General features: G+C 50.5%; 1 protein-coding gene across 2 annotated transcripts in view; it reads left to right on the forward strand.

Annotated features, from left to right (window-relative positions):
* The first annotated feature begins 4689 nt into the window (after positions 1-4689).
* Positions 4690-17153, forward strand: part of LPAR2 (lysophosphatidic acid receptor 2) — a 43828-nt gene continuing 31364 nt past the window's right edge. Inside the window, exon 1 of one of the 2 annotated variants that reach the window (XM_082208831.1) lies at positions 4690-4836. The gene's annotated coding sequence lies outside the window, so the exon portion shown is untranslated. Of the gene's footprint in view, positions 4837-5125; positions 5255-17153 lie in introns of those variants that run through there. The other variant, XM_082208830.1, reaches the window with a different exon arrangement.

The raw sequence follows: 17153 nt of genomic DNA on the forward strand, positions 1-17153 counted from the left end.
CAGCCATAACTTAGGAATGCTCACCTCACTAACAAAATGGGTTTAGTCTACTTTTATGATGGGGCTGATGCTGGTTGCAAGCCACACTGGGCACCATATTGGAAGGGAGGTCATAAATTAAACATTGAGTGATCTGTCAGTTAATCACAACTGTCCCACTCAGACCTTCTGCTGGGCAAGGGGAGTTGGCCAACTCAGGCTGCAGATTTTGAAGGCCCAGAAGAGTAGCAGACTGAGGTGACCCAACTGTGCGATATATTCCATGGAGAAGTTCTCCTGCACAAGCTTCACTGAAATAAGCCACTATGCTCTTGCGCAGCTTGCATTGGTTTCAACAGGACTTGCCTGGAAGAACTTTTCCAGGCCCTGTGAGTGCAGGCAGGATCAGTTAGGATTTTCCATCTCAGGCATCAGAATGTCTTGTTATCCTTGTCCTTTTCATCTAAACATGGACAGGTCACTATTTATTCTGTGGTATATTCCCTATGAGGCACCAGAGGGCTGAGGAATCCCAAATCAGAACCTGGACATCTAGGGATTGGGTGCTTCGTACGTTGCTAAGCATCTGTATCTCATTCTTTCTCAGGGATGGTCTGAAAGGTAGAGTATAAAGGGGCTAAACATAATTGTTTTGCTGGTGCTTAGGAAGCCAGAGCATCTTCTCTGTTCGACAGTGGAATTTGCTACCAAGGAGTGTGGTGGAGTCTCCTACTTTGGAAGTCTTTAAGCAGAGGCTTGACAACCATATGTCAGGAGTGCTCTGATGGTGTTTCCTGCTTGGCAGGGGGTTGGACTCGATGGCCCTTGTGGTCTCTTCCAACTCTATGATTCTATGATTCTCCCTGGCCCTCCTTCCATCTGGGAGCCTACCCTGGTCTACCTGCAAACCTGCCACTCTTCTGGTTATTGCTATTGTTTTCAGGAAGCTCTTCTTCATGTCAGCCCCCACTGGAGCTGAGTGACTCACACCCTGCAAAGGCAAGATGAATGGCGGAGCCTCACACATGTGGCAGTGATTAAAGAAAGCTGGTTTTAAATTACTCTCTCTGCTACAGCTGGCTAAAACGGGGAGGAGGTAGGGAAGCGGAGAGGGGAGCCCCAGCATCTTCAAGGCCTCATGGAAAAGCCCCATTCCACTTCCTGCCTGCCCTGGAGAGATTTTTGGCCAGGAGGGGGGCCATAATTCACTGGCTTGTTAAAGGGTGGGGGATGGGACAGCAACGGAAAACTTGTAAGCTGGAGAATAAAAACTCCTGCTGCGGTTTCTACCAGGAGCTGAATAGCAACAGAGAAATGTGATAGTAAAGAAGAAGAAAGGTGGTAGTGGGGGACATGAGCAGAGCTGCAGCAGGCTCTCTCTGGATGCAAAAACCAGTCACCTTCAAGTAAAGACAACAGTAAGGAGGCAACCCTATCAAACCTATGCTAAGTGATGACCAACTAAGGAGGCAAGAGAGAGGCTGAGGGAGCAACATTCTCAATCATTGGAAAGGTTAAACTGCAGGCATGATGGGAAGGCCAGTTCCCATTTACCCATCCTGTGTCTCCAGGGTAAGAAGTGGAGGGAGATGCCAGCTGCACTTGCCTCAGTGTAAGTGTGCAATGAACCAACAAGGAACCAGTGGGCAAAAGAAATGCTGAGTTCCGGATTTGCCGCCATTGTCTCTGTGCCTGAGAACCACTATCTGGAAGTGGGTGTAGGTAGCAGCCGCCATCCAGAGGGTGTAAGGGAAGGCCTGGTTTCACTCCACAATTATCCTTTAAACTGTCCTCAGGCCTGGGCCAAAATATCGTGCTGCCTGGGAGGAATGACGAAATCTCTCATTTTCAGGCACAGAAGTGGATAGGAATGGCAGCCCAGTCTTACTTAGCCCGGCACTGGGGTCGTGCCCTGCCCTGTACCTGAGGGTATGAGTCTGGCTTAAGGGATGCAGGGCCAGCCATATGGCACACACAGCTCTGCCCCCCAACACTGGGAATGGGCGGGGAGGACTCAGGAGGAATAGCCAGAGACTGCAGATGCCTCATTCTGCTGGCCCTGTTTTGCCCCCAAACTAAAGCCTTTCCTACAGATATGGACAGAAGTGATTACAACCACCCAGAATGTTTCCAGAATGTTGCCCATAGGCGCCAACTCCATGGGGCCTGAGGGGGCTCGAGCCCCCTCAAAAAATTTTTTGGGGGGGCTCAGCCCCCCCAATAATCTCGGGCGCCCTTCCAGCAGAGCGCCGCCGCCGTCCCCCGCCTCCTCCCCACCTGCTCCCTCGCCAGCCAGCCAGCCGCGCGCCCTAGTCGGAGAGCCCCGGCCGTCCCCCGCGAGATTAGGGAATCCCCGGGGGCGGGGGCTCCTGCCTCGCTGCTTCGCAGCACCACCGCCACTGCCAAGGCACTGCCGGGGGAAATTTCCTTCCTCCTGGCGGTTTCAGCGGTTTAGGGCCGGAGCGGAGGGGGCTCGCCCTCTCTTCTCCGGCTAGCCCCACGTTTCCCGCATATCAGCTGTTCCGGAGCTGATTAATAGGCGCAGCACACTCTCCCCTATTCGCTCACGAGGAGGCGGCGCCACTTTATTTGCATATTCATGAGCTTATTTATTATTCATGAGCTTTCCCGGGCCCCCCCAATATTTTTTATAAGTCCGCGTCCCTGATGTTGCCCCTCTATTATGATCGCTCTCGTAAGCATTCATCCTCGGGGCAAACGTTTTATGCAATGGAGGGAATGTCAGCTTTGTTTTGTTACCTCCTAACTTTTCTAGCTGCCATGACTGTAATACAGATATCTGCAAACATTTTATACACAAGTACAGGTGTGTCTTTGCAGTGAATCTATCACCCCTATTCCCCCAAAACCAACCTACAATCAGAGTGTGATCTAACATGTGTACACGTCCAAACACATTAACATTTCCTCCTCCTCCCCCCCCCATCTCCTGTGAATGAAAGACTGAATCCAAGAGTCTGAGTTCCCTTTCCCTAACTACTCTGCTCAGGCCAAAACAATCAATGCTAAACTGTATGATCAGAGGATGCATGGACAGTGGTGTTTTTTTAAATTGCATGTTTGTGTGTGTGACCGCCCAGATAGACTGGATCAGAGGTCGGCAACCCAAGGCCCATGGGCCACGGGGTTTAACCACCCTATGAGCTGCCCCCAAACCGAGCCACGCGCTCAGCGAGTCCCCACGCGCTGCGCTAAATTGGCGTGACGTGGGGACTTGCTTCCGTGTCACTAGAAATCACATCTGCACAGATGCAGATGCTGGAAATGGCAGGCGCATGCGCCCATGTGCGATCCAGCCCATGGAGGGATCTCTGCTGGAGTGAACCGCCCCAGGTGAGGTAAACCTTGCTGACCCCTGGACTGGATTGTCCTGGTTGGCAAGACACCCACTGCTCTAAAGCCCCTCTAATCCGGAGGTAAGTCAAAGATCCTAAGGCTGCCGACTGACCTCTGGGGTTTCACTGACTTTCGAGTCAATTTGCTTATGCACACAAACTGGGATGTGAGCTCCACTGAGCACAGTGGGACGTCCTTCTAGGTAAACAGACCCAGGACTGGGTTGCACATTCTTTTAAAAGCAACTGGGAGTAAACATGAGCTGCAGGCCTTAGGGCAGGGATGGGGAACCCGACACCCTCCAGATGTTGTTGCTGCCCTTCCAGCATCCCAGACCACTGGGCTAGGGCTGGCGGGGTGGACTGGTGGGATGGAGTCCTTCGACAGCTGGAGGGCTACAGGCTCCTCTATTCTGCCTTATGGCCTTTCACGGCATTCAGTGGGGCTTCCGCCATAGGACTGCAACCATACTCCTGCATAATCAATAGCTTCATCAGGCCAGGCAAGAACCACAATATCCCAACATGACTGACTGACTCGCCTAACAGTAAACCGAACGTCTCCAAGCTTTGCACTCTGTTCACAACAGCCAACAGGTGAGAGGAACCACAGGTGAGAGCGGAGTGCAGGGTGGGGACCAAAGGTGGACAAACAACCCCGGAAGGAACATGTCACCAGAGGTACCCCCCACACACCTTGCTATGTATATACCATGAATTAAATCATATGACTTCTTCCCAAATCCTGGGCATGACAGTTTGTGAAATGTGTTGGGACTTGTAGCTCCATGAGGAGCAAATGAGATCTCCTAGGATTTTGGGGCGTAGCCATGTGCTTTAAATGCATGGTCTTCAGTTGCGCCCAACATCTGCTGCCTGAGGCGGTGGCTGTGGACCCCGTCCTGCCCTCACTGCCACTGGCCTGATAGCGAGGGATGCAGCTCAGCCCCGCCTAAGCGGAGTATCACATTCAGGTGCGCCCTTGGGAACCTGTGCCCCTCTAGACTGGGGCAGGGGGGAAATCTCTGGGTCCCTCTTCTGCCCCCCGCCCTCTCCCCTTATCCCGCGACCCCCCCATTCCTCCCCCCCCCCGGGATGCCGAAACCTGCCGTGGCCGCAAGTGGCCGGCCAGGGGCCCGAGAGGCGTCTTCCTCCTGGGGGCCACAGAGATGCCGCCCCCTGCAATCCTCTCGGAGGCGCCCGCTTGCCGGGCTGGGTGGCTCCGAGGGCGAGGCGAGGAAGGCGGGCCCAAGGAGGCCGCCCGAGGCGGAGAGAGGCGCGCCCGCCGGCCGGGGCGCAGTCGGCGCTTGGCGGGCCGAGGCGGCGCTTCCCTCTTGCTCCGGCTTTGTTCCGCGCGCGAGAGCGGCCAGGCCGGCGCTGCTCCGCGATGCCTCCCGGGCGCCGCTCCAGGAAGCAGCCGCGGCGGGAGCGCGGCGCCCACCACTAGAGCGCGGCGGCGGCGGCGGCGGAGGGCGGAGAGCAGCGGGCTCGGGGCGCGCAGGTAAGCGCTGCCTTTCGGCTTCGGGGCCGCGCGGGAAGCGGGAGGCAAGGCGGCGGCGGCGGGGAAGGACTGCGGAGCTCTTGCCCTCGGTGGGGGAGAAGGAGTTGCGGAAGCAACAAAGGCGGGCGGCTCCCGGGAAGGGCCACTTCGGGGGAGGGGACCCACTGGGACGCGGACTTCGGCCGCCCCCGGCTCCCCGCGAGCCTGCCTGCGCGGTCCAAGCAAACCTTCTCTCCTCAGTCCTCGGAACGCGGAGTTGGTGGGAAGACAGGCTTCCGCGCCCCACCTCGAGCTCTTGGCAGGGAAGGCGGGGATAGAAATGCAACAGAAGTTATTCACGGGTTGTTTCTTCCATGAGAATCTAAGAACAACCCTATTATCGCTTCACGAGCTAAAGCTGTGTTAGATAGAACTAAGTGTGAGTATTTGCCGTAGTTTTGTTCACAATAATATCCTTTTGGGAAAGTATCTGTGGGGTGCCAGAGATTGCATTTTGCCAGTAAGTCGCCTCATATGGTTGTATTTTTTCTTCAGAGCAGTCACTGCTGAAAATTACCTGTCTTGCAAAAATAATGTGCTACCAAATGGCAGCGGCACAGATGTTGCTCGATATCAGGATCAGCATAGTCAGTGGCAACTGAGTAATCTTGCTAACATGAAGCAAAAATTCAGAAATCCTCCTTTCCAACAAATGGTCTTTCACCGTCCTCTCACGCAACAGTTCAAAGAACTGTTGTTCTTTTTGCACAAACAAAAACAGCTTAGAGTGACATCGCTCAAACTTCTCTGTTTTTCCAGCAGAAAAGTAATTGACAAATTTGGGCGAAGCAAACTTCAAATCACCCTTGACTTAACTATTTTTTTTTATAATAATTTTTATTCAGTTTCCAATATACATTCCATCCATATTTAACATCCATTTCTAACATATACATCTTCTAGGCTTTCCTCAGCCTATCTGACAATTTTCCATATAATCACAATTACTCACATTTCTTAAATTTATATTGTGCTTTGACAATCTTAATCTTATCATATCTTTTAAGCAACATTTCTATCCATTGTTTTCACAGAGCTTCTTGAAAGCCAACAAGCGTTATTTGCTTCTCACATATATTTTTGGTATACTCTGTGAATTTATTTCAGTCCTCGGTGAATCTCTGATCACGTTGATTCCGAATTTTCCCGGTTAATTTGTCCATTTCTGCATATTCCATCAGTTTCATTCTCCATTCTTCCCTCGTCGGCATTTCTTCCTGTTTCCATTTCTGAGCCATCCAAATTCTAGCTGCTGTCACTGCATACCTAAATAATTTCACAACCTTCTTTTTGATTTCATTCCCTAATATTCCTAATAAAAATGCTTCTGGTTTCTTAACAAAAGTATATTTCAACATTTTCTTCATCTCATTATAAATCATTTCCCAGAAGCCTTTCACTTTCTTACACTCCCACCACATGTGATAAAATGTTCCTTCTTTATCCTGACATTTCCAACATTTATTACTAACTTTATACATCTTACCAAGTTTCACTGGTGTTACATACCATCTATACATCATTTTCATAACATTTTCTTTTATTGTAGTGCATGCAGTGAATTTCATTCCTTCTTTCCACAATTTTATCCACTCATCAAATTGTATATTATAACCGAAATCTTTGGCCCACTGAATCATAACTGATTTTACTTCCTCATCCTTTGTATGCCACTCAAGTAATAATTTATACATTTTTGATACCCTTGACTTAACTATTAATTAACCGCTATTAATTAACCACAGTGACAGATCTGGCAAAAGTCCAGGGAATTGTTTTCCTTGACTATTATCGTTTGCCTCGGATGTACAGGCTGCTTAAAACAGCTCCATGTAGGAGCTGCACCTTGTGGTGAACCCTCACCAGATCTGCAGCCAGAGAGCGGTTTGCAAGTGTTCTAGAAAGCCTAGAGCAGTGTTTCCCAACCTTTTTGGGGCAAAGGCACACTTGTTTCATGAAAAAAATCTCGAGGCACACCACCATTACAGCCCCGTGACGTCAGCGCGCAGCGTCACGCCGGGAGGGACATGAATTGCTAGCAAATTACATAATCACCTCCTTGAGGGCTGGCTCATCTTCTCCGAAGGCAGAACCCCATTAATTAACAGCACAGACTCACACCATAGCCAAGACGAGGGGGGAAAACCTCAGTCATGCACAGTCATGCACATGTGGGGGCTAAATGAGGACGAAGACCGGGCAGAGAGCAGGGTTCAAATCACCCCACCTGGCCAGGACAATCCCTGGGTGCTCCCTTGGGCCACTCGCCTGACCCACCTCGCAGGGCTGTTGTTGCGAGGATAACACGGGGAGAACCACGCGTGCCCCCGGGAGCTCCTTGGAGGAGAAAGCGGGCGATGAATGCAATGCACGAAATATATGAGAGGCGACCAGGTTTTGCAGGTGAGGGGCCCCCGCCAGCCTCCACTTCCAACACCCGGCGCAACGATGCCGAAGTTTCCCCCCGGGCTCAGCTCGGGGAGCAGCGCTGCTCTCCCCCGGCTCCCCTTCGCCCTCCCGGCTCTCTCTGCCGCCCACTAGGGACCCCCCTCACCTGCCAAGTCCGGAGCGCCGGTGGAAGTTGCATGCATGCATGCAGGGCGCCGCGTTGCCATTGCATTGCACTGCACTCCATGCAACGCCTGCACGCATGCATTGCCTTGCACGCCCGCCAAGGGGTCTCCCCGCGGTCCGATGCGTCCCCTCTGGCGCGGATGCAGCATTGCAAAAATAAAAACACCCCGACGCAGCCCTACCTGGGGGGCAGCCTCCGCCTCCGCCGCTCCGCCTCCGCGGGGATCCCCGGGCTCCATCCTGCCGTCCGATCTCTGCGGGGGCGCAGGCAGGCTGCGCGGGGTCTGCGCGGAAGAGCCCCTGCCTGCCCAGCCGCCGCCGCTGCGCTCATTCCATGGCCGGGAGAAGACCGCTTCAAACAAAACGCCCGGCCCGCCAGGCCACGCTGGGAAACATAGTTCGCGCACCCCACGGAGCCCAAGGGCGAGGGGACTACGGATCCCAGCAGCCCCCGTGCCGGGGACGGAGGGGGAGAGGCCGGGTGCAGGGATGGAGGGACGGGTGGGCGAGCGAGTGAGTGAGTGGCAGCTGCCAAGCCTTGGCCGAGAGCCAGGAAGGGCCTCCCCGGAGGAGGAGGGAGGCGCAGAGCGGGAGGGAGGGAGGGAACCCCAGGGGTCATCTAGTGATAGCGCCCCAATCGAAAATTTGACTTTTTTTTAAAAAAAAATCTTTCAATTTTTTTAATTTTTCCCGCGGCACACCAGGCAACATCTCGCGGCACACTAGTGTGCCACGGAACAGTGGTTGGGAAACACTGGCCTAGAGCAGGCATGTCCAAAGTCCGTTTTGGGGACCTAATCTGGCCCACTGGTCGGTTTAATCTGGCCCCTGTGGCAGTTTAACAACTTCACACATCTCAGTGTGTGAAACAAAATACCTCCTGAGATGTGTGCAAACCTGGTGGCCACCTACAAGGAACGGTTGACCTCAGTAATTGCCAACAAGGGTTTTGCCACCATGTACTACCATATTTTGCGCCCCATAGGACGCTCCGGCCCATAGGACGCACCTAGTTTTTTGGGGGGGAAATAAAGGGGGAAAAATTATTTCCCCCCCAGGTGCGGGGCTGGAAGAACCAGGTTGGGGAACAGTGGGAAGGCACGCTCTGCCTCCCCTCTGTCCCCAGAGCTTGTGGGGCTGGCGATGGGGAGAAGTTCGCGCCCCGCTCCCAATGGCCGCGCAGAGCAGCGCTGATCCCAGGACTGCAGGCAGCTCTGCGCGGTCACCGGGAGCGGGGCGGAGCTTCGCCCCCGGCTCCCGTGGCCGCGCAGAGCTGCGCTGATCCCGGGACGGCAGGCAGCTCTGCGTGGCCACCGGGAGCGGGGCAGAGCTTCGCCCCCGGCTCCCGGTGGCCGCGCAAAGCTGCGCTGGTCCCGGGACGGCAGGCAGCTCTGCACCACCATCCAGAGCGGGGCGCCCCGCTCCGGATGGCAGCGCAGAGCTGCGCTGGTCCCAGGACTGCAGGCAGCTCTGTGCGGCTACCGGGAGCGGGGCGGAGCTTCGCCCCCGCCCCCCTGATCCCGGGACGGCAGGCAGCTCTGCGCAACCCTCGGAGCCGGTCTCCCGAGTGTTGTGCAGAGCTTCCTGAAGCCTGGAGAGCGAGAGGGGTCGGTGCGTACCGACCCCCCTCGCTCTCCAGGCTTCAGCGAAAGCCTGCATTCGCCCCATAGGACGCACACACATTTCCCCTTCATTTTTGGAGGGGAAAAAGTGTGTCCTATAGGGCGAAGATTATGGTAAGTCATCTTTTGCAAAGGGATCAAATACTTATTTCACTCATTATAATGCACATCAATCTCTGACTTTTGTCTTCTGGGTTTCTGGGGGTTTTCCTGTTGTTATTCTGTCTCTCACAGCTACAATAAAACTACCATTAAAATTATGGACTGGTCATTTCTTCGTCAGAGGGCAAACGGGCAAATTTAGCAGGGGATCAAATACTTTCCCCCCTCACTGTACATCAGGAACAAAGGGACAGGGAGGAGGTAAAGATCTACATTGGGATCTACTGCCCCTGTGAATCCTCTCGCCTGAGGCAGTCGCCTCACCTTGCCTCATGGGTGGGCTTCTCCTGCCTGACCTGGTGGAAAGGTGCTCCTGAATTACTCCAAATGACTCCGTTTGAGAGGAGGGACGGTGGTTGTCAGTGTGTCCATGTGCAGCATTTTCTCTTTACTTGGAGTTGCATCTTTCTAATGGGGGGCAGGGAGTTGCAGGAAGGGCATGGAAATTTGAGATTACTGTATTTGAAAAATGCTGCATTTGGAGAAGGAGTCTGAACTTGTTTAAGAGCAGTGTTTAAAGAATGGGCTGGGTTTGTCCAGCCCATAAAGGAGGGAGGCATTGTGATCACACATAAGCAGAGCTGGCTTCTTCCCAGTTGGCTGGAATTCTAACAATTTCAGCATTTCTTTGGGGCAAGGAGGAGGTTTCTAGCCTTCCGGATTGGGAGGCAGCCTTTGAATCAAACTGCTTCTTGGCTAGGAGTCCTGGGTTCCTACCTGTGCTCCTAACTCTTCCAGTCATGAAGCCCTGGAGATGGAGCCCATAAATCCTTTTTCTCAACTCCTCAATGGTCTTCTCAGGGGAACAAGGAACAATTTGTTTCTTGTGAATCATGAGGAGGAATGGGGAGGGCTGAAGGATCTTGATGGAACTTGCGACTGGACTGATAGGTGTCTGCTGTGTATTGTTTTAAAAAGTTGTGCTTCAATACCAGAGAGAAATTGTGGGGTACATGATTGTCTTTATATAGTAAGTGTAAAATGGAGTTGGGGTGTAACCTCAGCATTCTTGGAAGAGCGTGTGCCTCTTTCTCCTATTGCCATATCTGCGCACAAACCCCACAAGTGCACTTTAGCACAGCTGTTTGGCCCAATATGGGGAAGTGCTTGGTTTGGTTAATAGCGTGGGGGGGGGGGTACTTGAGCAACCAATGCCTCCAGGTCAGCAGCAGCAGCAGCAGCAGCAGCAGCAGCAGCAAACAATTCCAAGTTGTTGTGGGAAAGCTGCCTGCATACTCCAGTGGGATGGGCCACGGCTGGCCATGCTGGCCCTTAGGGGTGTTTCCAAGAGCAATGGGGGATGTCTGTTTTTTCTCTCCATTCAGTGTGGCAGGGTGAGTGACAGACAGAGCTGACACTAGGGGGGTGCAGCCAGTCAGCAACTTCTCCTGAACAAATCCTGGCAATGTAAGTGTGAGCCCTGCAAAAGCTCAGTAGTCCTGGTCTCATGGATATTTTTTTTCTAAACTAGTTTTTATTGGGGGGTTTTGTGTTACAAAGCAAACAGATAAACAGGGAATGTCTCCACTTTCAATTCATAGTTTTTCACAGTTCATTTACATTTGGTGAGAGACATTTTTGTCATAGCCATCTTGCAGTTGAGGGAAAGGAGAGGTGGAGAGAAAGATTGTTCTTTCCTTCTATTGCCTATTCTTGGTGTGTTTGGGAGGGGTTGTGTCAGCATCACATGGGTAGGTCCTTTGTGTTTTTATTTTTTCTTTATTGATATTGCAAGAGGTTAGGGGTTTCTGAGCTTGGTTAGTCATGTTTAGTAGATTGTGGAGTAGCTCTGTGTGAGGGAAGCCGGCTGGGTTGTTGGGTCACATTAGCCATATGGATTCATATGCTGTTGGAGGGGGTAGATCATTGCTGGTCTCATGTATTTCAGCAAGGCTTTGTGAGAGAGATATTCCAAGTGGACTGTCCCATCCTAATTGGAGATGGTGGAGTGACCTTTTGGATCTTACAACTCAGGGACCAGAATATCTTGAGCTGGCCTCAGATTTGATGCACTGATAGAGGTGATGTTGTTGGCACACTTTACTTCGGCCCCAGATTTCACCACCCTGAACAGTAGGCTTATCCTGAGAGCCAGGGAGCAGCTGTGCAGCCTTATTGTTGAGTCTCCTAGTCTTGTTTGTGAGCACCTCCACCCTTGAGGCTAAGTTGCAAGGTCAGATGTTGCCCAACTGAAAGCAAGGCCAGACAAAAGCCAGGGAAGCATTATTTACCTGTCAGCACTGAGGCTGCCCCACCCCCACCCCGCTCTTTCACTTCCTTGCATTTCAAAGGGATGTGGTAACTATCCCTCCTGCAATTGTTCCTCTCCTCAGCTGAGCTGCTGGCTTATGCAGCCCCTGGGATCCTTTTCAATCCTCTGGGCACAAAGCAAAGGCACCACATAGGATGCATGCTTTCATACAGAGGAAACCAGGGCCCATATGAGCAGTCAAAGTATCTGGAAGTGAAGTCTGTCTTGCCATCAATGGATAAAGTGAGACCCTAGATGTTTTTATCCGTGGATGAAGATAGACCATAGTTTGTTATTGAAAGAAAGTTGAAAGTGGTTTGAGAAAGGGTTGGTTCCCTGTTCTTTCTTCTGAGTAACCATGGTTAGGATTGCATTATATGGCACTGGTGATTAAGGCTGCAGTCCCTTACAACTTCACCTGGGAGTAAGCCCAGGTGGATTTCTTCCTTCTGTGAAGGATGGCACTGTAAAACCCGAAAGATAAGCTTTGCAAGCTCTCAGGTCCTAACGAACAAAATAAGCTTTGCACAATGTCAGGTGGTATTAAAATGGACAAAATAGAGGAAATGGACCTACCTCTGTCCTTTGAACACCTTAAAATATAATAGAATCATAGGATTACAGAGTTGGAAGGGACCCCAAGAGTCATTTAGTCCAGCCCCCTGCAATGCAAGAATCTCTGCTAAAGCATCCATGACAGATGGCCCTCCAACCTCTGCTTAAAAACCTCTAAGGAAAGAGAGTTCACAACCTCCTGAGGGAGACTGTTTCACTGTTGAACAACTCCTACTGTCAGAAGGTTTTTCCTGATGTTTAGTTGGAATCTTTTTTCTTGTAACTTGAAGCTATTGGTTCAAGTCCTGCCCGCCAGAGCAGGAGCAAACAAATTTGCGGTATTGAGGTATTTGAAGACGGCTGTCATATCTCCTCCCAGTCTCCTCTTTTCCAGGCTAAACATACCCAGCTCCTTCTACCGTTCCTCAAAAGTCTTGCTTTCTAGACCAATGATCATCTTGGTTGCCCTCTCTCAATATCCTTATATTGTGGTGCCCAGAATAGGACACAGTATTCCAGGTGTGGTCTGACCAAGGCAGAAGAGTGGGATCTTAACACTAGACTTCTGTTGATGCAGCCTAGAATAGCATTAGCTATTTTTTGCTGCTGCATAACACTGTTCACTCAGGTTAAGCTTTGTGGTCCACCAAGACCCCCAGATCTCTTTCACATATACTGCTAGTAAGCCAGGTGTTCCTCATCTTATACAGTGGTATCTCGGGTTACAGATGCTTCAGGTTACAGACGCTTCAGGTTACAGACTCTGCTAACCCAAAAATAGTACCTCGGGTTAAGAACTTTGCTTCAGGATAAGAACAGAAATTGCACAGTGGCAGTAGCGGGAGGCCCCATTAGCTAAAGTGGTACCTCAGGTTAAGAACAGACCTCCAGAACGAATTACGTTTTTAACCCGAGGTGCCACCGTATTCATACATCTGGTTCTTCCTGCCTAAGTGCAGAACCGTACATTTGTCCCTACTGAAATACATTTTGTTAGCCTGAGCCTAGTTCTCTAATCTGTTAAGGTCATTTTGAATTCTGATTCTGTCTTCTGCAGCATTAGCCACCACTCCCAGATTGGTGTCATCTGCAAAGTTGATCAATTCCTTCATCCAAGTCATTTATAAAGATGTTGAACAACAACAGGCCCAGGACTGAACCCTGTGGCACCCCACTTGTCACTTTTTTCCAGGATGACAAGGAACCATTAATGAGTACTCTTTGGGTTTGATCAGCTACAAATTCACCTAACCGTTACCTCTTTCAACCCACATTTTACCAGCATCCTCACAAGAATATCATGGCGGACTTCGTCAAAATCCTTACTGAAATCAAGGTACACTATGTCCACAGCATTCCTGTGATCCACCCAGCTGGTAACTCCATTTAAAAAAAAAATGAGATTCGTTTGACATGACTTGTTTTTTAGAAACCCATGCTGGTCTTAGTAATCACAGCATCCTTTCTGAGTGCTCACAGACCGAATGTTGAATTATCTGTTCTAGGACCTTTCCTGGTATCAGGGTCAAGCTCACTGGTCAGTAGTTACTTGGGTCTTCCCTTTCCCCCTTTTTTAAGATGGGGACAACATTTGCCCACCTCCAGTCAGCAGGGACCTCACCTGTTCTGAAAGAATTCTCAAAGATCATAGACAAAGGCTCTGAAATTACATCTGCAAACTCCTTTAAAACTCTTGGATACAGCTCATCAGGTCCTGGAGATTTTAATTCATTTAAGTAGCTAGGTGTTCCCTTTCTACCTCTTTTCCTATTTTGGTCTGCAGCTCCCTCTTTCCATCATTTATTCTGTTATCACCCGGTCAGGCATTGCTTTCCTTTTGGGTGAAGACAGAAGCAAAGTAGGTGTTGAGTAGTTCAACCTTCTCTCTGTCACCCAAAAACATTTCTCCACTTTCTCCAAGCAGAGGACCTACCACTTGCTGGTTCTTCCTCTTAGCTAAAGAAACCATTGTTGTTGTTCTTAGCCTCTTTTGCAAGCCTGATCTCATTCTGAGCTTTCTTGTGCTTGAATGACTTTGGATATCAGCTGATCTAGTTGCAAAGATTTTCCTTAAGCACAGAGGTCTCAGCCACATCACACATTTAAAGCACTCTTATACCACTTGAGCAGTCCTGGAGAATCCTGGGAGCTGTAGTTTGTTAAGGGTGCTGGGAACTGTAGCTCTATGAGGCCAGCACCCTTTCGAAGGTGCAGTTCCCAGGATTCTCCATGACCGTTAACAGTGATATAACAGTACTTTAAATATGCTTTGAGAATGTGAGCAGAGCTACTGTGGGGGGGGGGACAGAAGAGGAAACGGGGACTTCTGAGAAAAACTGGCAGGTGGGTATTTGTTTTTTGTGGTGTACATCCACTCCATAGTCATTGCGGGGGACTCAAGCATCTTTTTAGTGGGGGATTCAGGCAGCATTTCTGCTGGTACCAATTTTTGTTTTGTGGGAAATCTCATCATCTTCTCAGTGATCAAGCCACATATGTCACCACACTAGGAAACAGCAACTTCATTCACAGCTGACATTTTCCGTTGCCAGTCTGAGTTGCCATGAGCAGTGGCTGCAGGGCCGTCATGGGTGCCTTTCTTTTGGAGCATCTGTGAGTCAGAACAAGAGCTCCCCACCTGGAGAAAGCACTGTTCTAGGAGGTCCGAGGCCTCTACAAATTCTGAATCTCTCCTTGACGGAATCCCTTTTGATGGCATCGTTCAGCGTCTGCTGAACACTTTTTTTCTGGCAACTGAAGACTCCCCACTTTGGTACAGGCCCTGCACTCCCTAGATCTACTCTAGAGGAGGATCCCCAGGAGAGTTTAAGGGGGCACTCAGGAGGCATGAGGGAGAGAGTAGGAAACTCACTGTGTGAGTGAAACTCACTTTCCATGCACATACCCCACTCAGCACTACATTGAATTTTGGCTGTTATGACTTGATTGCATAGTCAATTGTTACACTTTTGACAAGCAGATGAGGATTCTGACTATGAGTTGTATCAATGCTCAGAGTAGACCAATTGAAGCTAATGGACCTGGCTACGTTAAGTTCATTAATTTCAGTGTGTCTACTCTAAGTAAGACCAACACTGGATACGGTCTTATGTGTCTGCACCGATCATTGCCCAAGCATTCCTCAGGCAGACCTTCAATGAGCCTCTTAGACATCACTAAGCCCAGAGCAATGTGAGACCCTTATTAAAACCCTAGTTAGGTTTTCTCCTTGATACACAGAAATGGGGAGGAAGAATCCTAAGGGTGAGACCTTGACATAGGAGAAGCTGAGAGTGTAAGCTGATAACAAGCAGCAGAGAAAGAAAACATAGAGCCGTGATCAGTAACCAACGGCCTGTGGACCAAATGCAGCCTGGTGGGGGTCACCACCTGAGTTTCTGCCTCCTAAGCAAGGGAGGGGGAGAAATGTAAGAAGCAGAAGCCGTGGGACTTTCTGTGGTGATGGTGTAGCCTTCCCTCTCTAGTCCATCCCCAGAGAGAACCAAGGAAGGCTCTGTAGAAAAATGGGTGTTTACTCAGGGTGTCACGCCAGAGTAGGTGCTGATGCTCTTGGGGGTGGGAGGTGGGGTTATGGGACTCACAAAGGCATCTGTGCAGTGACTGCTGTTCTCGGGTATACTTTGGGGGTGGGGAATCAGCAGGTAGCAACAGAAATGAGCTCAAACACTTCCTCTTTTAAAACCTGAGTGGCAACTTTGAATTACTAATACCTATTGTCATCACCTTTGGCAAATATACAATGACTATTTAAAACACACACCTCATATCTCCCTATGACAGTTTCTGGTACTGATTATAAGGAGTGAGATTATAGGACTGCTGCGTTCACTCCCTTAGTGCGTTATAGGACTGCTGCGTTCACTGCTTAGTGATGGGTAGGTCCTGAGTGGAACTATTATTTCCCTGAAACGATTAAAATGAACTCCATCCATCCCATGGCAATAGTTGGCATCTGGAATGTTTGATCATCTTTCCTGGGTGAGACTGTCAAGTAAAACACCCAGACCTGCTCAGGGACTCTGCCGTTGTAATGTCAGGATCTGAAGGCAACACAAGGAACTGCAATGTGTGGATGTGCCTTCAGGAGTCCCTGGCCCAGCCTGGCCACATGACAGCCAAAGAAGCCTCTTTTGCACTGGAGGTCCATGTGATCCGATGCCGATCAGCTGTGGGCTACATATCCCAAGCCAAAGCCTTAAGTGGCAGACTTGCCTGATGAATTTCTACTAGCAGAGAGGTGGGGAAACTTTTATCAGTCCAAGGGCCACATTCCCTTCAGAGAGACCTTTTGGGGGGCCACATGTCAGTAGTGGGTGGAACAATTTCTGCACAAACACAAGCATCTCACTATCCTCCACCCAGAAAAGCAAATAGGCCCTGTCAGAGTTCATGGATGTGTTTCTGCCAGGCAAAACCATGCAATTTGAGGGTCAAGCCAGGAAGAGGCATGGCCTGGGGAGAGAGGGTGGGCCTGAGAGGTTCAGAAGACCAGACAGGGAAGGGCCACAGTTGAAGGGGCCCCAGGCCTGAGGTCCCCCCCTTCTACACCAGCATCTGGAAAGTGGGGCTGAGCTACATAGCTGCATATGTTTATAGCAATGGCTGGGCCAGGGTCCACAGACTTGGGCTTTTGAAGTTCTATCTACACACATGCACGTTTGCTGTGGGGTCAGCAAACACTCAGCAAATACATTTGTTGTTCAAACTGTAGATCTGCCCACATTCTCTCACACACAAAGGCAGAAATTCAGCATGGTGCTATGGGAATTGTTCCATCAGTGCAAGAATGATTACTCCTCTCCCCCTGCCATGTGCAGGTTCTCCTGAACTCCTCCCCTGAGCTCATTTGGAGGATGGGGGAGGAAGCCCCTTTTTGCTAGTGGAAATCTTTCAGCTTCCCTCCTCCCCACAGCTGCTGCTGTGCCCCCCCCCCAAACTAAGCCATGGTTTGGCTCAGTGCTACTTCCAAGCCCGAGCTCATAGTTTGTCTCCCCCAGACAAACCATAAGTAGCAAGCCAACAGCAAACCTTGGCTGCAGCTTGTGGCTTGTATAGAGTGAGACAAACCCTAAGCTCAGGTTTAGATGTAACAC

Source organism: Podarcis vaucheri (assembly GCF_965113315.1).
Source record: "Podarcis vaucheri genome assembly, chromosome: 2".
NCBI classification, from domain to species: domain Eukaryota; kingdom Metazoa; phylum Chordata; class Lepidosauria; order Squamata; family Lacertidae; genus Podarcis; species Podarcis vaucheri.